General features: G+C 37.3%; 1 protein-coding gene across 4 annotated transcripts in view; it reads left to right on the plus strand.

The window, feature by feature from the left end:
- KCNN2 (potassium calcium-activated channel subfamily N member 2) overlaps positions 1-26,749 on the plus strand; it is a 363,080-nt gene that overhangs the window by 14,803 nt on the left and 321,528 nt on the right. For 3 of the 4 annotated variants that reach the window (XM_074360476.1, XM_074360473.1, XM_074360474.1), the window contains exon 2: positions 22,069-22,121. The exons of the other annotated variant lie outside the window; for it this stretch is intronic. The gene's annotated coding sequence lies outside the window, so the exon portion shown is untranslated. The remainder of the gene's footprint in view (positions 1-22,068; positions 22,122-26,749) is intronic. 4 annotated transcript variants of the gene reach the window in all.

Genomic DNA, 26,749 nt, shown 5'->3' on the forward strand with positions numbered 1-26,749 from the left:
GACGCTTTCAGTACGTTGAGAGGTTGATGTTATTGATGCTCTTCTCTCTGAGTTACTACATCTTCTCTGGACAGTGCCAGGAGGGCACTATCCAATTCTTACATTGACACTCATAAGTGATGCCATGTGAGGTAGAATGGCGTTGTGGTGAAGAACATGGACTTTGGAACCAAACTGCTTGGGTTCCAATCCGGGATCTACCATTGGCTGGCTCTTTGAACTTGGAAAATTTCATTAACTTTTCTGTGCCTCAGTTTCCTCATGTCTCATGGAGGTAATAGTTCAAATCTTGTACAGTAGCAGCAGCAAAGTTTGCTAAGTTAATATTTTCCAAGTGTTTAAAACAGTGCTTAAAAATAAGAGCTATATAAATGTTGGTTAAATTAATTACATGCTGCTAATAATGTCTATTTTCAGATAATTGTAATAGTTTTTATCCCTTGCCTGCCACCTTATATACAGATGATGCACAGTGGCCATTTGTTTAGTCACAGTGGTTTTTCTCCAGCCACACATGAATAGGAGGCAGCTTTTGTTACAGTTTATATAAATTGGCTCTCCAGTATACCATTTTTAAAATGTGAAATCCAAGGCTGCTGGAATAACTTCTCTATTCCCTTAGCCAGTGTCTTCTTTCGGTTCTTTTGTGTCCTGGGTGGCACCCATCTTACTGGAATATTCCCATCAGTTGTGCCCCAGGAGTTTGGTCTGAGGAGTGCAACATTCTCTCTGCTGCACACCGAAGGGTAGGCATGTGGGATGTCTTTTCCTGGGTTGACTGCCTGGCCCATCTTTCATTTTCTTTACCTTTGAGTAACTTCTCAAAGGTTTAGTCTGTTGATGTAGTCAGTCTCTCCCTGTAAATCTGCATTCCAGACTTTATCCTGATCGTTCAGTTAGCACAGGCTTCATGGATGGCTCCGTATGAGCATGGCTGCTGTTATAACTTACTATTAGAAGAACCTTTTTAGAACCTGGTTCAGTGTGGATTCAAAAGAGCGTTACCATTTATAGTCCCACAAACCTGAATAACACCCCATGTCTAAAGTTTCTGCCTAACCCTTACCTCCCCACTCTTCATCTCCACCGTCTCCTCCCTAGAAAATATGTGCATCTCTGGAACATGACATTTAAGACTCTTCACTGCTTATGTTTGTCTTTGAGATCCTTTGAGAGCTGGTCCTAAGGTCTATTCAGCATTGTGTTCCTTATTTTCTGTCACAGTGTCTGACTCACAGGAGATGTTCAATAATTATTGATAACTAGTAACTTGAGTGGTACATACAGATAAAGCTATTTGAGGATAAAAAGAAAGCACTGTTGAGTATTCATTTCAGTGATGGAAAATAAGCTACGGTTAACACTGGCTTAAGCAATGACAAAATTGGACAAAATATAGTTCCTTCACTTTGTACACTATAATGTAGGGTCCTGGTGGTAAGGGGAAATTGCTTGTCTTTCAGGTTTCTCAGGATGGGATTCTAAGGATAATATCAACACCTTTCAGAATTTTGTCTGAGTTTTATTAGGGCTTCTACTCACTGCCCATATTTTAACCTTTGAATAAAAAATAAAAAATTACCAATTTTTAAAAGTTTTCTCATTGATTTTTCTTTTCTGTGAAGATCTAAGAAAGGAATTTTTATTAAGCTATAATTGACATATAACATGTTGGTTTCAGATGTACAACATAATGATTTGACATTTATACATGTTGTGAAATGATCACCACAGTAGGTCTAGAGATAACATCTATTAACATGGTGACAATTTTATTTCCTGCAATGAGAACTTTTACTCTCATAGCAACTTCTAAATATACAATATAGTGTTATTAACCATAGTCTCCATGCTGTACATTATATCCTATGACTTACTTGTTTTTTAACTGGAAGTTTGTACCTTTGACCCTCTTCATCCATTTCACCCACCCTATCCCCTACCTCTGTAAGCCACCAATCTATTCTTGTAATGTGATCTATTCTATGAATGTGATTTTTTTGTTTGTTTTTGATTTTATTTTTAGATTACATATATGAGTGAGATCATATGGTATAGTTTTTGTCGTACTTCACTCAGCATAATACTCTGAAGGTCCATCATATTGTCACAAATGGCAGAATTTTCTTTTTAATGACTGAGTACTATTCCACTGTATGTTTTCTTTATTCATTCATCCATCAATGTACACTTAGATTGTTTTCATATCTGTGCTATTGTAAATAACGCTGCACTGAGCAAGGGGATGCCCATATATTTTTGAGTTAGTGTTTTTGTTCCCTTTGGATAAATTCTCAGAAGTGGATTTGTTGTGTCATATGGCAGTTCTATTTTTAACTTCTGAGGGGAAGCGCCATTCTGTTTTCCATAGAGGTTGCACCAACTTACATTCCCACCAACAGTGCACAGGGTTCTCTCTTCTCCACATCCTCACTAACACTTGTTATTTGCTATCTTCTTGATGGTTTTGATCTGCCTTTCCCTGATGATGACTAGTATCGAGCATACTTACATGTGCCTGTTGGCCATCTTTATGTCTTTCTTGGAAAATGTAGGAACTTTAAACTGATTAACAAAATTAGGTACAATTTATGTCTTCTGGGCTTCTGAGTTGATGGGACCTGTCTTGAGACCAGGCATACTCTACCAAAATATCTCTTACCATATTATCTAAACTTTCGTCAACAGAGTTAATCTCTTGTGAAATTTAAAGGCTGTGGTATATGCGAGAGGGAGGGGTAAGGGAGCATCTTTAAAGTAGTCTGTTAAAATGAAAACTTTCACAAGGAGACAAATACTCTAAATTGTTATTAAAAATAGCAACACACAATCTCCACAGTTTATGCAGTTCAGATAAAGAGGAGAACATCAAGAACATTTGAAAGGGTAGACAGAGACCAGAGTGAACTTTGCTCCTTTTAAGTGTGCTAAGAACCAGCCTTTGCAGATTTTTAAAGAAAAATATTGGGAGCAATTACACTGGCCCATGTCTTCAGCCCCTCTTCACGCTGCTCTAGTCCTGTGTAGTCAAGCAAGCTTCCTTTGAAGTATTACTGAGGGGAGAGGCTGGTCTTCTCTAAGAGGTAATTGACTCAGAGGCTTTTTTAACTGCGCAAAGAAATGAATGTCCTCAGAAGGAGCTTGAGGACACCATCAGAATTAAAAAGAACTTGGTGATGATTTAACAATGAAAAGAAGAAAGTCAGTCACTTTGAAACCTTCAGAGGAGCCAGACTTTGAAAATTTAAAGTAACCCATTAGAAGTTATTGAAACTGCGAAGTTCACCTTAATTTTGAAATCAATGGAAGTTCTTGAACTATACTCCTTGCAAAAGTTACTGGTTAGCATCCCACTGAACAACAGGATACAGGAAGGCCCCTTCCTTCCTTCCTGTCTCTATTATATCTACATGCTTAGCATAGTGCTTAGTACATAGTTAATTGGAAGAAATGTAACTTAAATGAGTTATTGTCAAATGAAACTGGTATAATGCTCAGTTTAATTGCCAAACACAGGTTGGAGATTGGAGAAAGTGGTCTATTTTACATAGCCTTGCTCTTCAGAGATTTAAAAATTCTAACTGGCTGCGATTATTCATGCATTTCTTAAAAAGTGTCATTGAGTGACTTGCCTGAAGGCAGGAGCTCCCAGCCTTGGATTTTGGAAGGACAAGAATAAAATGAGGTACAGAAGCAAACCATCCAGGAGGAATTCCTTATATTTACATTTCCGTGTATAACTTTGGAGGGAGTTCCAAAGGTTAAGGAAGGCTGACGGTTTGCAAAAAATTCTCCAGTTCTTCTTTGCTCTGCAGGATCACAAATTTCATTTCTCCTTGCGATTTTACTGTAAAATTTGCTGCTAAGTAAAATGCAAGAATAATTTTACTTATTTACTTGGCAATATGAACTTGGGAATAAAAATCAGGTCATACTGACAGGCATAGATCTGTATTTCTTTCGTGGTAGGTGGTGTGAATGGCCACCGAGTCTTTCCCTACTTCCATTCATATGCATGGCATGTGACATTATAAATCCTCTTATTAAGGGGTAGAGTCCATGTCCTTACCCTTTCAATCTGAGTTGGCCATTTGACTTACTTTAACCCCTGGGGTATTAACACTTATGCCTCAAGCAAAGTCTTGAAAAATGCCTGCATGTTGGGCTTGTGTTTTGCTGGTCTGGGGACACATGTGAAGGAGCCTAGACTGCCCTAGTGGGTGATGACAGGACACAGCACTGCTGACAGCCAGAAGCAGCGCCACTCAAACTCACCATGGGTGCGTGGATGAGCCCATGGGAGAAAAGCAGAAGAAACATCCCCGCTGTGCTCAGCCTAAATTGTGAGCTAAATATATCCTTGTTTTAAGCCACTAAGTTTGGAATGGTTTGTTATTCAGCAGTAGATAACTCATACACCCTGGTGCAGCTGTGCAGGGATTCCGCCCTTTCTTAACCCCTCTCAGTAGTCCTCAGGTCCCCAGAAGATAGCGCTAATGTTCTCTGAGGTATCGTATGCTTCGCCCTCGCGCCTCACGTCTGTCCCTCCTCTGGCTCAGGGTCCTGGTGGTGCTGATGTCCTTGGTTGTGGTCAGTGCCCAAAGGGGCAGTTCTGCTGCTGATGGTGCTGAAGCTGGCAGCTCTCCTGGCATCTACCAGAGATGCCCCCACTGGAATGTGTGCTCGAACTCAAGTTGGGCACCTCTGCTTTATCATAATTAGGACAGAGTGAGAGGGATGATTCGGACAAAATCAGAAGAGATGTGATTTTGAGAGCTGGAGGGGCCTTCGAGATTATTCCAACTTCTCATTTTACACAAGAGGATCCTTGCACAGAGGGCTTTGTCACTGTGCCAAGGTGCTATGATATATGAGTACCAGATAGGGGATCAAAACAGAAGATTTCTCACTCCAAATTTAGGGATTCTTTCCATTTCATTTTCTTTAGTTTTGCTTTTCTTGTATCATTTAAGATTTGTCAAAAGAGAAGTGTAGGTTTGGGGAAAACTTACTAATAGTGATCAGTAAAAAGTCTGGTGTATGATGAATTATCCCTAAGGAGTAATTTGATTGCAATGAGAGAAAAATGCCCATTTTCCCTTTTAAATTTGTGTCCTTCTGTTTAAATGGCTGTTTCACTTGAGAAGTTGAGACGTGCTTTGGAGATGGAGCTACAGCTCAAGCCGGCCCAGCAATGTTTGGAGACCTGAGCAGCTTCCCGCAGCCACGCTGGGTCACGTGCAGGTGGAGGGGTGCGCTCCGTGGAAACTTACACCACTACCCGTGGGGTCAGCCTTGTCTCAGACACCGATTCCACATTGGAGCACATTTTGTCTGTCTGGGGGACCTCAGAAACACTCCCAAATTACTGAGACTTCATGTAGGGGTGAGGCTCAGTGTAGCAGAGAGGTCTGGAGTGTGGACAACCACAGTTGCCAGACTCGAACCTATATTGTGCTACCATCCTGTATGGGCAGCAGGGCATGTAGGAGGCAGGACACTAAGAAAAAAAAAGGGGGGGTGTCATAGCCCAGAGTCAAAAGGTAGAGAGGGCCCTGCCCTGGATCCCGAGTGCCTACAGCTCTTCTCTCTGGTTCTGCACATCCTTGTCAGGTGACAGATGGCCCTTTGGAAGCCCCTTTTCCTTTTTCTAGTATCATTGTAATTGGCTTCCATTTGCACAGCGGGAGAAACCTTGAAGAGGGCACTGAAGGCACTGAGGGAGGAGTCCAGAGCTGTGTTCTCTGGTGGGCCTTAGGCCCACCCAGCACTGGGGCAGTTGGGGCGATCATTTTAAGGCATCATCAAAAGAGCGCTACCAAGCACAAAGCAAGTGTGTGAAAATGGGAGTCTGAGAGTCTCTGCTCCCACTAGTGGGAGGCCTCCCTGTGGTGGGAGATCGGAGGAGAGCCTGGCAGAGGCCTGCTTCTCTCTTCACCAGCCACCCTGTTGCATCAGAAACAGATCCATAGGGAGAGGAGTTATTCACTGAAACAAATGTATTTGTCTTAGATATATTTAAAAAATATTCCCAAGCTTTCCTTTCCGGGTATATTCTTTTATCTCTGTCATTGGTGTAAGAATGCTGCTTCCAATAAGGGAAATAAATGTTTCTTGAGGAAAATGTCCAGTTACAGTACAGATCTGAGGAGACCATTTCTTGTTGAAAGGTAGCCCAGGAAAAGCAGGGCAGTCCAGTCACAACATTTCTGTTTCAAGCTTCTGATGGGTATTAAAAAATGATTAAAAGGGATTTTAAAAACGAATGGAAAATACCTTAAGGATCTCACTTTAAATTGGAAATCTAAATCACCACATCAGTGACTTAATATGTATTTTTATTGAAGTATAGTCAGTTTTCAATGTGTGTCAGTTTCTGGTATACAGCATAATACTTCAGTCATACATGAATATACATGTATTTGTTTTCATACTCTTTTTCACCATACGTCACTACAAGAGATTGTATAGGACAGGGAACTATATTCAGTATGAACTTGTTGTTTATTTATTTTATATATAGTAGTATCTGCAAATCTTGAGCTCCCAGTTTATCCCTCCCCACCCCCTTCCCCCTTGCGCCTGGTAACCGTACGTTTGTTTTCTATGTCTGTGAGTCTTTTTCTGTTTTGTAAATAAGTTCGTTTGTCTCTTTTTCTTAGATTCCGTATAGAAGTGATATTGTATGGTATTTTTCTTTCTTTCTGGCTTACTTCACTTAGAATGACAATCTCCAGTTCCATCCATGTATCTGCAAATGGCATTATTTTCTTTTTTATGGCTGAGTAGTATTGCATTATATAAACATACCACAACTTCTTTATCCAGTCATCTCTTGATGGACATTTTGGTTGTTTCCATGTCCTGGCTATTGTAAACAGTGCTGCTGTGAACATTGGGGTACATTTATCTCTTACAATTAAGGTTCCCTCTGGATATATGCCCAGGAGTGGGATTGCTGGATCATATGGTAAGTCTATTTTTAGTCTTTTGAGGAATCTTCATATTGTTTAATATAACAGCTGCACCAGACTACATTCCCACCAGCAGTGTAGGAGGGCTCCCTTTTCTCCACAGTCTCTCCAGCATTTATAGTTTGTGGACTTTTTAATGTTGGCCATTCTGACTGGTGTGAGGTGATACCTCATTGTAGTTTTGATTTGCATTTCTCTGATAATTAGTGATATTGAGCATTTTTTTCATGTGCCAATTGGCCGTTTGTATGTCTTCATTGGAGAACTGCTTGTTTAGGTCTTCTGCCCATTTTTGGATGGGGTTGTTTGTTTTCTTATTATTAAGTTATATGAGCTGTTTATATATTCTGGAAATTAAGCCCTTGTCTGTCTCATCTTTTGCAAATATCTTCTCCCATTCCATAGGTTGTCTTTTTGTTTTGCTTATGGTTTCCTTTGCTGTGCAAAAGCTTGTAAGTTTAATGAAGTCCCATTTGTTTATTTTTGCTTTTATTTCTCTTGCCTGGGTAAATTGCCCTAGGAGAACATTGCTGAGATTTGTGTCGGATAATGTTTTGCCTATGTTTTCTTCTAAGAGGTTTATTGTGTCTTGTCTTGTCTTTAAGTCTTTAAGCCATTTTGAGTTTATTTTTGTGTATGGTGTGAGGGAATGTTCTAACTTCATTGATTCACATGTAGCTGTCCAGTTTTCCTAACACCATTTGCTGAAGAGACTGTCTTTACTCCACGGTATGTTCTTGCCTCCTTTGTCAAAGATTAATTGACTGTAAATTTGTGGGTTTATTTCTGGGCTGTCTATTCTGTTCCATTGATCTGTATGTCTGTTTTTGTACCAATGCCATGGTTTTTTTTTGATTACTGTAGCTCTGTAGTATTGTCTGAAGTCCGGGAGGGTTATTCCTCCAGCTTCATTCTTTTTTCAGTTTTTTGGCAATTTTGGGTCTTTTGACATCAGTGATTTAAGGTAAGTTAGAATCCAGAACCCTTGGGCCTATAAAGCTACATCCTTGGTGGTGAGTAGAGAAAGGGAGCTGACTGATCCCTGTCCTGGTGGGAGGGAGCTTTGTTTCTTGGCTGGATTTGTTTTCCATACATTTCATGTATTTGCTCTCTATCCAGTGCCTGTCTTGGGTCTTTGAGCTAGGCACTAGGAAGAGAGGACACAGGCTGTTAGGGCTTTGGGTATATTTGAGGCTGGGGGCAGTAAGAGAGTATGAGTCTTTAAGAAAAGGACATAATCCAGGCTCCATCCCCACACCCTGCTCCCTGATAGGGACAAATGAAGAGCAGGACACCAGACAGTTTTGCAACATTCTCTGAAAACTACGTGGAAAGAGAGATTCATTTTCCATGGGGATGGCATTTTATGGAAAAGAAGGTAGTTGAGCCTTACTGGCTGCTAAAAGGTGAAGATGGATAATCTTTTCTACAGGAGTGTTGGGAGGCTTAGTAGCAAGAAATACTATGTCAAAGAAAACCAATAAAATGCACTTAAGCCATCAAAAAGTACGTCATTATTTTGTATGTATCTGTCAACCTTATTATCTGACATCATAAATTCACTTGGAAGTTCCCTTTGCCTTGTGGCTCTTTGGATTAAGACTTGATTTTAATGGCCTGAGTATACTCATACTTTCGTATTACCGCCAACTCCAAGTATACCCAAACCCCTAACAGCTTGTGTACAGACCTTTGCAGCAGCATCTGCTCACCAAGCTTCTGGGTAAGGTCAAGAATGCTCTGTATTAAGTGTAGTTTATTTCTGCTTCATGATTAGGGGAAAAAGTATTTTAAGAATTTTTGCACTTCCACCTAGCAGAATTTTAAATGTATTCTAATAAAAACTTTAAATCCAAAATCAGTCATTTAAAAATACAATAGGCATGCAGTGAATATAATATAGCACTATTAGCCATGGTCAAATACAAATCAGTTACTCCAGTAGTATGAGGTCAGAATACAGTCAGAATCAAGGTAAGCTCTTTCTTAATTAAGCAACATGACGGAGTAGAAATAGCACAGGCAGGACTAATTGCACATTTATGTTCTGATTCTGCTTTCAGGGGAATTCTAGCCATATAAAAAGAGTTGGGAATTTTTTCCTTATCATTTGTTTTCTGAAAGAATTGCTATAAGACCTTCTATATGTGTTTGATAGAATGTACTAGCGAAGTCTTCTGGGACTGTGGATATCTGTGCGAGAAGGGTTTTATTTATACAGTCAATTTCTTTAGATGTGGGACTAGATTGTAAGTTTGTTTTGAAAAAATTTTGAATCTTCTATGGAATTTGTTCATTTTATCTGTTTTGACAAGTGTATTGATATAAAGCTACTTGTAAGGTAGTCCCTTATTGTCTTTATGATTCTATTGGAGACATAGTGATGTCTTTATGTTTGATTAGTCTATACACAAGTTTATTTTTTGGAAAACAATTTTTTATTTCGTTGATTTTTTAAAATCATTAAAAAATTTATTTGGTATTTTACTTGCATCATTAGTATATCTCCTTTCTACTTAAACTTGAATTAGCCCTTTTGGCTTTATAAGATAGAAGCTTACAGAATTGATTTTAGACATTAAAAAAAAAAATCTTGAATTAGGATTTAAAGCTGTAAATTTCCCTCTAAGCAATGCTTTACCTGAATCTTACAAGTATTGAAATTTGTGTTTTTGTTTTCATTCAGTTCAGAATGTTTTCTAATTTCCCATATTTACTTGTTGACCCATTTTTGGAGGTGGGTTTATAAAAATTAATAGACTATTTTTAGAATAATTTTAGGTTTACAGAAAATTGAGCAGAAAATACATGAAGTCTCCAGATTCCCCTCTCTCCCTTGCTCAAGGTTTCCTCTATTATTAACATCTTGTATTAGTGTGGTAGGTTTGTTTCAGTTGATGAACCAACATGGGTACATTATTACTGATTAAAGTCCATAGTTTACATTTGGGTTCATTCCTTATTTTGAACAGTTAGTTGGGTTTTGACAAATACATGATGTCCTGAATCCACCATTACAGTATCATATAGAATAGTTCCACTGCCCTAAAAATCCCTTCTGCTCCCCCAATTCATCACTCTCTTCCTAGGCAACCATTAACCTTTTTCTTGTCTCCATAGTTTTACTTTTTTCAGAATGTTGGAATCAAACAGTATGTAGCTTTTTCAGACTGGCTTCTTTCACTTAGTAGTATGTATTTTAAGTTGCTCCTCGTTTTTTCATGGCTTGACAGCTCATTTCCTTTTATTGCTGAATAATATTCCACTGTGTGGCTACCAGTCTACATCTCCTTTCACCTTTTGAAAAATATCTTAGCTGCTTCCTGTTTTTGGCAAGTATGAGTAAAGCTGCTGTGAACATTTCACATGAAGGGTTTTGTGTGGCTGTATTTTCAAATCACTTGGGTAAATATCTAGGTTTGTGACTGCTGGATAATATAATGAGATGATGCTTAGTTTTGGAAAAAACATACACCAAACTATCTTCTAACATGGCTGTATCATTTTGTTTTCTCACCAGTGATGAATGAGAATTCTTGCTCCACATCCTCGTTAGCATATGATATTGTCAGTTTTTAAAATTTTAGCGTTTCTCAGAGATCTATAGTAGTATCTCATTGCTTTAAATTGCAACTTCCTAATGACATGTGATGTGGAGCTTCTTTTCTTATGCTTATTTGTCATCTGCATGCCTTTGATAAGGTGTTTGTTTAGATTTTTTGCCCATTTTAATTGTTTTTCTTATCGTTGAGTTTTGAGAGTCTTTGTATATTGTAGGTACAGGTCCTTTATGATATACGTGTTTTGCAAATATTTTCTGAGTCTTTGGCTTATCTTTATATTCTCTTAGCAGTGTCATACACAGAGCAGAAAATCTTAACTTTAATTAGGTCCTACTTAAGAAATTTTTTCTGTTATGCATCCTGCTTTAGGTTTTTCTCTATAAAATACCAAATCCAAGTTCTCCCAGGTTTTCTCGCATGTTTTAGAAATTTTCTAATTTTGTGTTTTACATTTAAGTCTGTGATCCATTTTGAGTTAATTTTTGTAAAAGGTGTAAAGTCTATGTCTAGATGAATTTTTGTTGCATGTTGATACCCAATTATTCTAGCACCATTTGTTGAAAAGACTGTGCTTTCTCTTTGGATTTGCCTTTTTCCTTTGTCAACAAGCAGTTAACTTTGTGTGGATGTATTTCTGGGTTCTCTGTTCTGTTTCACGGATTACATGTGTCGATTTTTTTCCCCAGTGCTGTGCTGTCTAGATTACTGCAGCATTTTATTACCTCCTGAAGTCAGTTTTGTCTGTTTTGCAACTTTTTTTTTTCTTCAATATTGTGTTGGCTATTCTGAGTCTTTTGCCTTTTCTTAAAAACTGTAGAAGCAGTTTGTTGATTTCCACAAAGTAGATTGCTGAGATTTTGATTGGGATTGTGTTGAATCTATAGGTCAAGTTAGGAAGAACTGACATCTTAACGATAATGAATTTTCTAATCTATGCATATGAAATCTCTCTCCATTTATTTAGATCCTCTTTAATTGCTTTTCATTGGCATTCTGTAGTTTTCTCCATAGAGATCATGTACATATTTTATTAGACTTACGTATTTCATTTTGGGTGATGCTATTATTAATGATGTTATGTTTTTAATTTCAAATTGCAGTTGTTTATTGTTGGCATATAGAAAAGCAATTGACTTTTGTATATTAACCTTTTAGCCTCACTTTTACTATAGATTTCAAAAAAATGATTTCTGGTTCAATTCTGTTGTGTAAGAGAACACATTCTGCAAAATTTCAGTCCTTTTAAATTTATTGAGACATGTTTTATAGCCCAGCATATGATCAAATTTGATAAATGTTCCAAGTGCACTTGACAATAATTTTATTTTGAATTTCTTGAGTAAATTGTTCTATAAATGTCATTAACTCAGTTGTTAGTGTTTTTTTAAGTTTTATCTTGCTGAATTTTATCTTTTATTCCACCCATTGCTGAAAAGATTATTGAAACCTCTAAAAATAATTATTGTTAACTAACTTGTGCTTACTGGGACATAATGTGCATTAAACCATTGTCTTAGATAATAGGTAGTTGAAGAATTTAAGTTTACGAAAACTTCCAGAATTTTTCAGTCCTCCTTCTATGTACTTTAAATACAAATGAGGGATCTGAATATGTTTCTTTAAATGTTTCTTAATACCTTTATTGTTTTACAACATTTTCCTTGTGAGGTTAGAGGTTGAATGGATGTTTTTGTTTTCAGGTTTGGGTCTCAGGAAAAAACTGAGGGGTTTGAGTCAGTAGATATCCCTTAATTAAATGGAAAAGCTAAATTTGGGAATGTGAATTATATTGTGCTGTCATTCCAGGTATCTTTTTGTGTATTTAGAGCAAAGGCAGTTTCATAGATTTTTAGTGATCTAAAGTCTGAGAGGTGGTGTGTCTTATTGTGCTATATAAGTCGATGGGTAAAGACATAGGAAAACCTGTGCAGTCAACAGTGGTCAAGAAGCTTTAAGAGTGAGAAATAAAATCTGGATACTCTGACTCTTAAGTTGTCTCCTGTGACATACCCAGATAGCACAACGATGAGCTAAAATTTCCAGGAAAAAGTGCATCAGTACATTTATAATCTGAGTAGGAGAACTGGTTTTATTGCTTTGCAGAGAAGAGGCATGGATAATTATCTAAAATTGGAAGGCTGAATACAGTCTTCACAGCTTTATGTGTCCTACAGGAGAGACTGCCTGTATAACCATTCCTGTAGACTTTGCCTCCTCTTACTCAATTTCTTCAGTGAGGAAAGTCTATAACTTACCATTTTCTTTTTCATCCTTCTCTCAGAAGGAATTCTTCCCTTAGTCAGACCTGAAGAAGTATTGTCATACTTTAGACCTCAAATCTGAAGACGTATTGAGAACCAGTAGCCCATCGCCATAGTCAGGAACGTGACAGAAATCTAAATTGTCTTATGATAGACTTTCTTTTCATACTACATGCAGTAGGTCTTTACAGTTATGAAATTTGAGGGGAGGATACAAATATAAATTGAATAAGGACATTTGAATAGAGCTTGATGGTTTGTAAAGCAGTTTTAACATTATTTTAATCCTCATATTACCATCCTGAGAAAGGCAGTCTATGATCCTTAACAGTTCTCTCTGCTCAGGACTTTTGCCAGTTCCCTTTTTTCTGATACCAGTAGCCATCTTTCAGCTTCCTCAGGGAAATCCCTCCTCTACTATCATGGTTGTTAGTATAAGGCTGTTAATCACAGTCCCCCTGCTGTCCTCTGGCTATGGAGTCAGGTCAGTTGAAATAACCACTTTCACCTTCCTATTCATAGTGGCTGGTTAAGAGATTGTGATGTGATTCCAAAGGGCCTTACATGAGCTCTCCCGGGCACTTTCCTGCTGAAATGGATGTAGAGAAAATGTCTTCTTGCTTTTGGACTCATGTTACTAGATGGATAGGAATTTGGAGATGCTTTAAAAATCTACACTGACTAGAGTAGGAGAAAATGGGGTTACTATGGCAAGATGAGCACAGATGAAGTAAACAGATAAGGATCACTCAATGGGTTGAATTCCTGGATCCAGCAATTTGACTACATTTTGTGAGTTAATAAATTCCTTTTTCCTTAAGGTAGTTTAAGATGGCTTCTCTTAGTTTGTTTGGGCTGCTATAACAAAGCACCATAGATTGGGTGGCTTATAAACAACAGAAATCTATTTCTGAGAGGTCGAGAGGCTGGAAAAGGGAAATCAGGGTGTCCACATGGTCGAGTTCCGGTGGCAGCCCTCTTCTGGCTGTAGACTGTTGACTTCTCCGGCACCCTCACACAGCAGAGAGAGAAGCACGTTCTGGTGACTCTTACAAGGGCGCTAGTGTCATACCTGAGGGCTTCACCCTCATGACCTTATCTAAATCCAAAGGCTTATCACACTGGGGAGTCGGGTTTCAGCATAAGAATTTGGGGGATACAAATGGTCAGTTCATAATAGTGGATTTTTTTTGACTTGCAGCCTAAGGAGTTTTCCCTGTTACGGATACTTCTGCCTCATTTCCCACATGAAAAATGAAGGTTCCGTGAGATTCAGTAATGAATCTATAACCATATATAGTAGAGTAGGCTTAAATAAAGTTTATTCTCACTTCAACTAACCATTCTGTCTGCCAATTACCTTGCTGCTTAGTAATAAGCATCTTGTGGTAGTTTTGAAGGTTGTTTTGTTGTTTTGTTTTGTCTGTGTGTGTGGTTGCCATTGTTGTTCCCATAAGAAAGTTTGCTGATCTGACTGGATAAGCTCTTCTGCTCACACCCTAGCAGAGAGGTGATGTCTGGTAGCTCCCTGGCTCTGCTGTGACTTTGTTTGCCTGTCCTGACCCCTCAGGACCAGGTGTCCATGCTCCAGGTCTTCCCAGAATAGATGACCTATTGATCTACACCCACCAGGCCTGAGCCATTTGAAATCTGATTCTGAAGGTGCTTAGGATGGATCCAAGCTGACCATTTTATCTTACAACGGGTCTCCACTCTTGGAGAGTCACCTGGACAGATGAAGGTAAAAGAAAGTGTCCTCATTTGTTTCAAAATGTGTTGGCTGGCCTGCCTGTCCCAGGGCAGTCCCCTGCCATCCTGTGAGCCCGAATGTCAGCACAGTGGGCTTAGAATTGAGAAAAAATCCTTCTTCATTTCGTGAACAATAAGAAAAGAAAAGAAACAAGTAATGTGATTCTGTAAAGGTTAGATACAGTAACACCTCCCAATTCAGCTTTGCTAGAGAAACAACAGCTCCGTAAGTGGATTTTAAAGGAACACTTTAAACACCAAAAACTTTATGAAAACTTATTTTGAACATTATGGGATTGAAATCTTTCTAAAATCAATTGCACACACTCCTGCTTTGCTTTTTGAATCAGAGCTCTCCTAATGTAGACTATTTCCTTAGAGACTTAGGAGGTCTCACTGTTGTTTCTGGATGACCACATAGTGGAGTATTCTGTGCTTTTTGATAATTCCATCCCACTTTTTAATATGTTTTCCTGTATATTTTTCATTGCTGATTTTCTCTACTACCTGTTCCTTTTTATGGCTGTTAGTATGTTCTTTGCTGTCATTTTAAATCACCTGTCTTATTTTAAACATAGTCTGTGTGACACATGCCTCTGGCCCTCTCTTACAGAGTAGAAGGTGAAGGATTTGTGGCAACTTTTTCTCTCTTAACATGTAGAGAACTCTTCCATTTACCTCAATTGTTCCTGGCAGGCTTGAACACAGAGCATCACTGGGTCCCACGGAGAGAGAAGAAGCAGAACTTGGCCGAAGACCTGCGTAATAACTGGCATTTTGCTGACCGCTTGTGAGGTTTCCAGCATCGTGCCTTATCTCATGTAAACCTCACTGCAAGGCTTAGAGCAACATTTGCCAGGCAGTGTACTAAATGTTTTACATATATTGTCTCCCTTAGTGCTCAAAACATCTCCGCAGACCTCGCAGGAGGAAGATAACTTGGAGGTAGAACTGGGCACAAATGTTGACCTAAGCACACTGGATCCTGGGGCAGATTTGGCAACATGATGCGATTACAAATTCTATCCTAAAAGATTCTATTTAACAAGTTCTATTTCCCAGGGTCACAAAGCAAGCCGCAGAACTGAGATACAATTCTGATTTTTCCAGAGGCCATGCTCTTAACCACCATCCACGTGGTCTTAATTCCTTATCTACATCTTTGTTTTTCTGTGTAGTACAGCAGGCTTCTTCTAGGGCTTGGTTTGCCTCACTCCTCCTAGCTCTCTCTTCCCCGGGGTGGAATTCTTTTCTTCACATGTTCTGTTCACTTGTACTCAGATCTCCCTCTGTACCCAGTAATTGCTACCTGGCTTTCTGATTGGGCGCCATGTATGCACCTTCTGTGTCCTTTTCACGTGGTGCCTAAAATAGCTCATTAAATCTGTGAGTGAGTTGGTCTTTTATTAAGCACGTTGCACTTCATATAGTTAAAAATGGCCTATGTTAGTACGTATCTGGTCTATGGAAAATGTGCATATGGATTTGCAGACCCCTCACTGTAACTTGATGGTCCCCTGGGTCTGGAGTCCACAGGTTGAGACCACTGCCTTGGGGCAGCATGATTTACTGGCAGAGAGCCAGGCTCAGCAGTCAAACAGACATGACTCTGTCACGCCCTAGGTTCCAGGACCTTGGTCATGAATCTCAACCATCACCCAACAAGAATACCTTTTTGTAAGGCTCGTTGTCACAGTTCTATGAGATCAGGCATTTAAAGTACTTAGCACATACTGTCAAGTCAGCAACCTATTCTCATCTGGGAGTCCACAGTTTGGAGGTTAAAAGACATAAAACAGAGAAAGATGTACCAACTTTGACCGTGGTGCACTGGGTCCTGGGCTGATTGGGTAACACAGTCTGGAATTATAAGTTGTGTTACTTAATATAATCAAAGTAAGGATTGGTAAAGAGACTTGTAACCGAGTTACGTAATGACAGCCCATACCTTACATGGTCATTCCACAGGGTATCATTCCCCTCCTATCTCTCTGTCAGGGGCTATTGGTCAGAATTCAGACCTACACCTTGAGACCTTTCTCATCTCCCCCAAGTGTGAACTGTATCACTGAAGCCTCCGGACAGTCCCTCTCTTCCCCGGAACTGCCAAGCCCTGCGTCTTCCCACAGACCTTGATCTCTCCCTCCTTGCACGTCCCCATCCACTCCCAGTTCTGAGAGCTAAGGCTTCTGTCACAAATGCCAGAAAGCCCTCGCAGACTTTTTGTTTGAGACTCTGTACAAACCTCTGCTAGGAATGGAGAGATGATGTGCAATGTGCTTGATGGGGAAGGAAAGGTGGAAATGGCAGGGAGGGAAGTTCCCCCAAACTTAGTGCACACACAGAAGTGTCATTTACCCCTCCACTGGACTAATAGGTGGCAGCCCTAGTGGAACGTGGTGTGGAAGAGCCAGAGCCCCACTAGTTTCACTCTTCCTCAGCAGAAAGTCCCTGAGACTCTGCCACAGAAACTCAAGGGATCCACCAAGCAGATAGAAAAGAAAAAAAGCTCAAAGACAGAACACTTGTTTTTAATCCTTTAGAGGGCAGCTCAAAATAATAGCAACTGAACCAAGAATACTTTCTGTACTGAATTTCGTTTAATCTTTCCATGACCCTCATGAAGCAGGTTCTGGTGTTACTTCTATTTATAGATTACAGAGCTGACTCAGAGAGACCAAGCAAGTGGCCCATGGTTACCCAGCTAGTAAGTGGAAGACTAAAGATTTGAACTCGGGTCTATCTGACTGTGTTCTGGCACTTACCGTTTGCTGTAACGGGATCCTGAATGTATTAAGTCTGAAGGGTAGACCTAATCTATGGTTAGACTCGATAAGAAATTCTTTTAGAAATAACTTTTTAAGAAGCCCCCCCCCCCCCCGATATTGCAGGTTAAATATTGGTGAAAATGGTGGGAAGTAGCTTTGTTTGGAGAGGTGATTCCTACAGAGTCCACTCAATTTCAGTCTGTTTTGGTTACAAACTATCTGACCTGCCAGTGAGTTCCTGCATTTAAAAGGAGAATAAAAACAAAGAGTGTTGCAGTATCTGTGAAAATTCATTAGCACTGCTGGAAACTGTGCCCTCTAGCTGGTGAGTCACAAGTGTCTCTTGTGTGTGTTTAACATTTATCCGAGCTTAATGGATAAAGCAGATGAAATTCCCATTTCAAGTACTGGAATACACAGTCTTTAATTAGAACCTCTGTTATGCCCGAAGCTCTGAGACTGGCCACTGGCTCCACCCAGATTCATCAAGTGGGTCACCTTGTCAAGGGCCTGGTCTACTTCCTCTGTGGTTCCTCCTCCCACGTTTATGCTATTTGGTCTCCAGGGCTCTGACTTCCTGTATTAGTTTCTTTTTGCTGCTATAAAAAAGTACCATAAACCTAGTGCCTTAAAACAACACAAGTTTATTATCTTACTGTTCTGGGATTCAGAAGCCCACAGTGAGTTTCAAAGAGATAAAAGCAAGCTAATGGCAGGGCTGGTTTCTTCTGGATGATCTGAGGGAGAATCCACTTTCTGGCCTTTCCCAGCTTCTGGAAGCTGTCTTTGTTCCTTGACTCATCACCTTTTCTCCCTCTGCGGCATTACTTGGCCTTCTGTGTCTGACTTTGCTGTCTCCCCCTTTTAAGGACCCTTAAGATTACATTAGACCCACCAGGATAATTTCCCTATCTCAAGGTCCTTAACTTCATAACAACGTCAGGGCCCTTTTTACCACGTAAAATAACATTCATACGTTCCCCAGATGAGGACGTGTCCATGCAGCTTTGGAGGCCATCGTTCAGTTTACCATACCTCTTACAGAAGGCTTCTCAGAGAAAAGAAGGGTTCTGTGCTCATGAACAGGACATGAAACTTGGAGCAGGGTTTTGACTCCAGTCTTGAATCTGACATGATGCTCATTATCAGACTGAACAAAGCCTTTGCTTCTCAGACAGTATCGTGTAATTGAGGTTTTGAATTAATTCACTAATATCTCTCTCAGCTATAGGATTACATAACTTGACATATTTATTTATATTAAAATATAAATGACTTGAAGCAGTTTTGCTTGGCTTCTCTCCAAAGGATTGACTTTATTTTAAAAATAAATAGTTCATTGCATTTGCTGTGACAAAAACTTTCTTTAGACAAAGAAACATTTACTAATAAAACCTTACAACACAGGCAGCCAAGTTCTTCCTTCAATATTAAGGCTTATTCAACTTGGGACCAGTCATATACATGAATATATAGGCCAGAGATTCTCAGAGTGTGGTCCATGGGTCATCTGTAATCATATCACCTGGGACACTTGTTAAGAGTGGACATTTCTGGGACCCAGCCCAGACCTGTGTTATAAGGGCTGGTAAGTGGCTTATAATGAATGGCCAATGAAGTGAATAGTTTGAACAATAAAGTTTGAGAATCGCTATAGTATAGACATAATTAGTGATTACAGCTTATAAAAGTCAGAAATTGCTGGACTAAAAAAAGTTATCCCGTGCCCTTTTCCCACCTTCGTATTAATTTTGCAGATAAGAAAACAGAGGCTTAGAAGAGTGAAATTTCTTGCCCAAGCCCCAACAGCTACTTACTTCGAGGCAGAGTTAAGACTACAAGTCACATCTTGAGGCTTCACATTTAGAGTTCATTGACAGTTGAGCTATTTAAGTTTCTTTGGAAAAAAAGTGTTTTTGACAAGATTAATTTTTTTGCAACGTATTAGCGCCTACTTTTAAAAACTAAAAAGATACTTAGTCAAGACTGTCTATAGAATGACTAATCATTGTTTTCTATTGTTGTTAAAGATGTCCTCACACAAAAAAAATTTATCTTAACATAGTAAAATTTGATTTATAAAACATTAAAACAATGTTCAGCTAAGTCACTAAATATATTTATCTTTAAAATATAAAATGCCATCAATGAAATGTGCCCCTTTGATATTAACTCCATAGGAATATGAGATGCTCCATGTATTACTTCATAAATTACAATCCATTGCTTTATCTTTATTCCTAATTTAAACATCCCAATGTATCTCAGTCTCATAGACCAAAAGTAAATGAAATTAGTCATTTATAGTCGGTGTACAAAAATAGAGTAGAAAGGAATGAGACATTGAGTGTAATTTTAATGTAGATTTGACCTTTGAACCATGTTAATGTGTTACATATTCCAAAAGGAAAAATGAATTTTAAAGAATAGGAAAAAAAAAACCCTAAAGTTAATTGACTTTAAATATTTATCAACTTTATAACCACAAGAAAAAAATTAGTCCAATAACTTTTATATATAGTTCTCTGATTTTATCCATTTATTAGGAGATATTCTAAGAGCAAAATGAATTCCAAAGAAATATTAACTTGGTAAGTTTGTGAAGTGGTATGGGTGTAGTGTTGCTGAATTTTGTATATTAAAGAATTAATCGAAGAAGTTAATGTATTATTCTTAGAAAACAATATTCTGTGCAGGAGGGAAAATAAAAATATGGAATGAGAAAAGAAGAAGGTGAAGTTTCTCCTTGAGTGTTTCAGTATGAATATATGTAATAAGTATGCATATTACATGTGTGTGTTTATATGTGTTCTATATGCCTAAAGGGTCTAGAAGTGATGAGTCTTCAGTGGCACTAAGATACTTAGAGCCCCATCCTTGGTTCCTAAATGCAAGAAATTAAAGCTCCTTGCAGAAATTACAGATTCTGGTATAAATTAAGTTTAAAGTAAGAAGTGCCCCCAGACTGATAGGAGATGTCAAAAGGTTCAGGAGAGGACTTCTAGTAACCAAATTTGGACAATTTGAATGTTAGAAGAATAGTGACAATAATAAAGTATTAAACACTTAGTGAAAAATAATCTATGTCCATAGTGATGGCAGAATCCTATATTAATACATAATTATAAATATATCAACCTTGTAGGTCTTTTTTCAAATGTACAATATCTTTATTATTGTACTTACAGGTTTGCAGGTATATTAATCTACTTATATTAAGTGCTTTAATAAATATCTTTTACTATTATTACTATAATTTGTAATTCATTTGATTGCATAGTAAAACTGAGTGTGCCTGTAAATTCTAAGTTAATATTATTTGATGTGTGTATGAGTTTTGTGGATGTAATTTGGCAGTTTTTGTAATTTATACTGGAATCTATTTTGTAAGTGTTAGAAATAGTCGTGGAATTTTAGAATTGGAGGAATTTTAGGGAATATTTGGTTTAATATTATTCATCCCGCAAACATATAAAGACTTTGACATGACAGATTTACAGTAGACCCAGTGCAGATTGTATTCTGTACATACATCTCTAGGAGTCACCATTCACATGATGGTTTACAGAATGGTATCACCTATGGTTTGGAAAGCACCAACTGCATCACCCTGCTTCCTGGAGATAAAATAGTAAAAAAGATGAAACAGTCCCAGACCTCTGAAACTTCTCAGCCTAGAGAAGAAAATACACACAAGAATAGGCAAATACACAAGTGATAAAAACAACATGACCAGGTTTCTGTGAGAGCTCACAGGAAAGGCATCTACCTCAGAACTAGGGGGGTGAGGGGTGGTTCCTGGGAAGATGTTTCATCTCTGTTGAGGTCTGAATGAAAAAGACAGGCTGAGGAAAATGAAGAAAGGTGAGACAGATGGAGAAAGAATGTTCAGGCTGATTTAACTGCAAGCTCTTGGAGATGAAGAGAGAGTGGTGCTTAGGGAGTAGGAATAGTCCTGTTGCAGAAACAAACGCTCAGAAAAACTGGAGGCTGCAAGAGGCTAAGTGGCTTATCTGGGGTCACCTACCCTATCTTCTGTATTCGTTAATGAACACGTTAAGTTACAGCACGTTTATTCATTTTAAGTGCAATTATAGACTGTCGGAAATGTTCTGTCACTGGCTATACTACGTTGTGATCTCGGCCCATTCGTCACCCTAGACTGGAGCTTGTCAGTTTCCGAGGGCAGCTATGTCCCGCTCATCTTGGCACAGCCACAGAGTCCATTATTGTCTGCTCACAGTTCATCTTCAGATGTGTTTTGATTGATAAGGTCTCCATCAATATGGGATGGTAATTGAAATATATTTCGATTGAATATATATTTCAGTGAAATATAGTTATTACAGAAAGACATTTCATCTAGATATGAGACATCTGCACATGCAAAAGCTAAAAGCACGACAAAGAAGCTAAGAGCAAAGGCATACCAACTCCTCTGGCAGGATTCTGTTTGCTAGTCTTGTTTGCTTCTGTTCTGAGATGCTTCCTGTTTAGTAGTTAATACCAATCATCTATAAGTCAAACAAAATTGCATTGATGAAATGTCATGAGTCAACCTTGAGAGTCCTAAAAAAAATCAAAATAAATTATATTCCCATTTATGAGTGTTCTGGTAATACTTTCAGCTAATCATATTATCTTGTAATTTTATTTTAAAACATCAAATATACTTCACATTATTTTTGCTGTCAAAAATACTAAGGTAATTTGTTGCTAATAGGTTATCATATTTGCTTTCTTTTTTTATTAGGTTCATGAAATTTTCAGGAATTAAAGTTAATCCTGAAGGAAGTTCATGAATAAGTAAGTCCTCAGTCCTCAGCTGGTTTTGCTTGGCGATATATATTTAGTTCCTTTGTCTGAGTTAGGTAAAATTTCAAATTCCTCTTTTAACCATGTTACCATTTTTTGTTATGGTTATTCTAAGATATTTTATATTATTTTTGTCAGCCAAATATGGTCATTCATCTGTTATTTTTCCTAAGTTGTTACTGTGGTTTTAGTTTAGTTATTCAATTTGTGTTTGTCTTTTGAACTGACCATGCTGCTGAAGTATATTATTAGTTTTAATCTTTTTTCCCCAAACATTTTACTGTGAAAAATTTCAAACATACTGAAAAGTTGAAAGCATTTTTTAGTCAATATTCATATACCCAATATCTAGTTTCTACTGTTAACAGTTTATTGTACCTGCTTATCCTTTTTCAGTTAATTTTTGAAACAATTTTCTTGGATTTTCTAGATAAACAAGTATTACACAAATAATTTTTCTCCTACTCATGAATATTACACCTCTTCTTTCTTGGCTTAATTCAAGAAATGATTTAAAATTAATGGCTATTACTGACTTACTCTGATGAATAAGAAGAATGTGTCTGATAATTTATTGTTCAGTGTAATATTGGTGATGATTTGGCTTAGATTTTCTTTTTCATATTAATGAAGTTTTGTTATTCGTAGTATAACACGATTTCTTCATCAGGGATGGATGTTGACTTTCTTCAAGTAACTTTGAATGCTTACCGATAACCATTACTTTTCTCTTTTGATTTTTCTGATTGACTTAATTGGTTGATTTATTCATTACTTTGTGACATATTTATTAAAATTATGTTTTGTCCCAGGCATTGTGCTTGGCATTGAATATAATATAGGGGTAAAAAACTCCAAAGGTCCTGCATCCTGCCTTCTTGGGGAATGGAGTCTAGTGGAGTTTATATGATAAGTTGAGATAATTGATGTCCTACTATTAAAACATCCTGTAATTAGTTGAATAAAACCTACTTGATTTTAGTTCTTTTGTTCTTTCAATATGTAGATGAGTTAGATTTTCTAATATTTTATCGAGAATCTTTGCATTTTTAATTTACAAATAAGATTTGCCAGTAACTTTTAATTTATGTTTGTTATACTGAGTTTGCCAAATTCTCATACACAGGTTATGCTTGCTTTATAATTCGTCTTTTTCTGTGACCTGGAAATTTGCATGACATAACATAAGAACTGTCTTTTCCTTAAAGACTTGAACCTGTCCAGGTAAACTTCCAGGTTAATTCTTTTTAATTCAACTTAATTTATTTTCCCACAAATTCACCAATTTCACTTTAATTTTTCATTGGCTACGTTTTATTTTTTATTTTTAATTTTTCATTGTTTTCATATAAATTTTAAGTGTTTTTCTACTTCTGTAAAAAAAGGACATAGAAATCTGGATAGGGACTACATTGAATATATAGATAGCTTTGGTAGTATTGCCATTTTAACAATATTAGTTCTTCTAATCCATGAACATGAGATACTTTTCCATTTATTTTCTTCTTTGATCTGTTTCATCATTGATTGCCCTGTAGTTTTCTGAGTAGAGATCTTTGACCTTCTTAGTTAAATTTATTCTTAAGTATTTTATTGTTTTTGATGTTATTGTAAATTGGTTTGATTTCTTCATTTTTCAAAAAATTTATTTTCAGATATAGAAAGTCTACTGATTTTATGTGTTAATTTTCTGTCCTGCAACTCTACTGAATTCATTGATTAGATCTAACAGGTTTTTGTTGCTGTTGAATCTTTAAATTTTTATATATATAAAATCAAGTCATCTGCAAATAGAGACAGCTTTCACCACTGACTTTAGCTGTGTGGGTTTGTCATAGGTGGTCTTTACTATGTTGATATACATTCTTGCTAAGCCATTTTTATCATGAATGGATGTTTAATTGTGTCAGATGCTTTTTGTCTATTGAGGTGATCATATGATTCTTTTCTTTCATTCTATTAATGTGATTTATCACATTGATTCATTTCTACATGTTGAACCACACTTGCATTTCAGGGATAAATCCCACTTGATCATGGCAAATGATTCTTTTAGTGTGCTGCTAAATTTAATTTGCTAGTATTTTATTGAGAATTTTTGTATATATGTTCAAGAGGGATATTGGCCTGTAGTTTTCCTTTCTAGCAGTGTCCTTTTTTGGTTTTGGTATCAGGATAATGCTGGCCTCATAAAATGTGTTTGGGAGCATTCCTTCTTCTTTGATTGTTTTGGAAGAGTTTGAGAAGGACTGGTGTTAATTCTTCCTTAAATGTTTGGTAAAATTCACCAGTGAAGCCACCTGGTCCTGGACTTTCCTTTGTCAGAAGGTTTTTGATTACTGATTCGATCTCTACTAGTAATGGTCTATTTGAATTTTCCATTTCTTCTTGATTCAGTTTTGGTGAGCTTTACGATTCTGAGAATTTTTCCATTTCACATTGAGTTGCATAGAAAATTTTCTAAAAAGATTTGTTATTAAATCTGTATTAGTGATTCTGTTTCATTTTCATTTTTAATTTGTAATACTTATATAATTGAAGTTCTTTATGCTTCAGTACTAGGTAAAGAATATATTTACAAGGGGACTTGTGATATGTTTTAAATAACCTCCTAAGGTTATACATAGTATGATTTCCTTTGTATAAACAAAAAGGACATACGTTATTTTTTATGAAATTATACATATGAATCCGTGAATCTGTTGATAGTTGCTAACTGTAGAATGAGAGTAGGGGCTAGCAAGGGTCTTTCCTTTTAATTTTATACTTCATGGTACTGTTTTAGCTTTCTCGCTATGCATTAATTTCTATTTTATAAAAAGTAAACAAGTTCTCTTCATAACAGGATAATGATTGTTAATGATCATGAGTCATAGTGCTTTCTTTATACTTTTCTGTATTTTAATAATTTTAGGAAATTTTATTTTAAATTTTAGCTATGTTATTGTTAAAGCCAGAGGGGAAAAAGCGTAATGAATTGGGGTAGTGGCTAGCAGAAGCATCTAGATTCGTAAGTGTATACCTCTGTATCCATGCAGTGATAATATCAACTCTTGTGGGTCCAGGAGATTTAGAAGTATGACTGCCAAAAAATGATTCTCAGAATGAAAGAAAACTGTTAGGGAGGTTTACAGTGTCAAGGAATCATTTCATTCCTTTTGTTTTTCTCTCTATCTCCTAGAAATATAGGAATCAATACTCAGGGACTGGCAGTTTAGAACTCTGAAGGTGAAATATAGACTTAATCTTCAGAATGAAAAAAGTAATTTTTTCTTGAAGCAAATGAAGAGTTCTCTTAGAACAGAGAAAAATAGTCTTGGGAAAGCAAGTGTTTTAACTTTATAATAAATTATGAGCAGGTGGTTAAAGGTCAAGGCACAGTTTGTTTCTTAGTCTCTACAGTGTTGGGGCAAAATGTACAAATGTCTAGGAGCAGTACCTTAAAGTTTTTGATCTCAAGGATGATTTCTGAATTAGTTTGCTATTTATACCTATGCTCTTCCTTTTAAAATTAAGTTATGTTCTCTGGCAAGGGAAACATGAATATAGTGGCAATATGGCTCAATAGTAGGTGGGGGAGAAAGGAGGTGTGACCATTTTTTTTTTAGGGCAGTGGTCAGTAAACCTTATTTATATATCAAAATACCTAGAAAGCTTGTTAAAACAGACTTCTGGGCCTCATCCCCAAAGGTTCTGATTCAGTAGCTGTGGGTGGGGCCTTACAAGTTCTCCAGTGATGTTGATATTGGGGGTCTGGAGACCATACTTGAAGAATTCAGCCTCCATAAAGGCCCTAAACCACCAGCTGGGGACCTTGATTAACAGATTATGGTTTGGACCTTCTTTCTCTGGTATGTGATTACAAACCTTTCATAAGACCCAACCCAGTGATTCTCAAACTTTAATAACAATGAGAATAAGAATCACCTGAGGAATTGTTGAGTTTTAGGGTCCCAGGGCCTATCTCCATGGCACTGGGAGGAGCCCAGGCTTTTGAACTCATAAAAAGCGTCGTAAATGCTTTGGTGCAAGGACCATGATTTTATTAAAAACTATATTTTTTATGTATTTAGAGGTTGCAATTTCTTGACATCTTGGTCTAAACATTATTAACACCTAATGTAAGTAGGGCTTAGTCAAAGACTGATGATGCTTTTATATGAATAAATAATAGCAATTTTATTAAGAAAAAAAGATTTGAAGAGAATGTTACTCTCTGACATCCTCACTTGGTAAGGCCTGGCTAATTCTTTTCTGTATTCTTGTCCTAAAGAATCCCTGTACAACTGGTAGTCCATACTTGGCAGAATTCAAACCACAGTGTTCTAGAAAGAATCACATTTATATGGCTAGCCTTACAAGGGCAAATTTGTAGAGAAAATACAACCTGGAAGATGTGGGCAGGTAGAGGAAACAAAGTAGAATAAAATTAAATTACTGTTCTGTGTATGTATTTAGACATAGATGTGGAGTGTCAATATAAAAATCAGAAAGAGAATCATTTCCTAGGACCACATGGCCAATGTTGAGACTGTCTTTTATCAAATAAGCATTTCAAAAGTTTGAGTTGAAGATAAGTATTTAAATTAGCTTTCAACGTAATGAATCTTTAAAATCAT

Source organism: Camelus bactrianus, chromosome 3 (assembly GCF_048773025.1).
Source record: "Camelus bactrianus isolate YW-2024 breed Bactrian camel chromosome 3, ASM4877302v1, whole genome shotgun sequence".
Lineage (NCBI taxonomy): Eukaryota > Metazoa > Chordata > Mammalia > Artiodactyla > Camelidae > Camelus > Camelus bactrianus.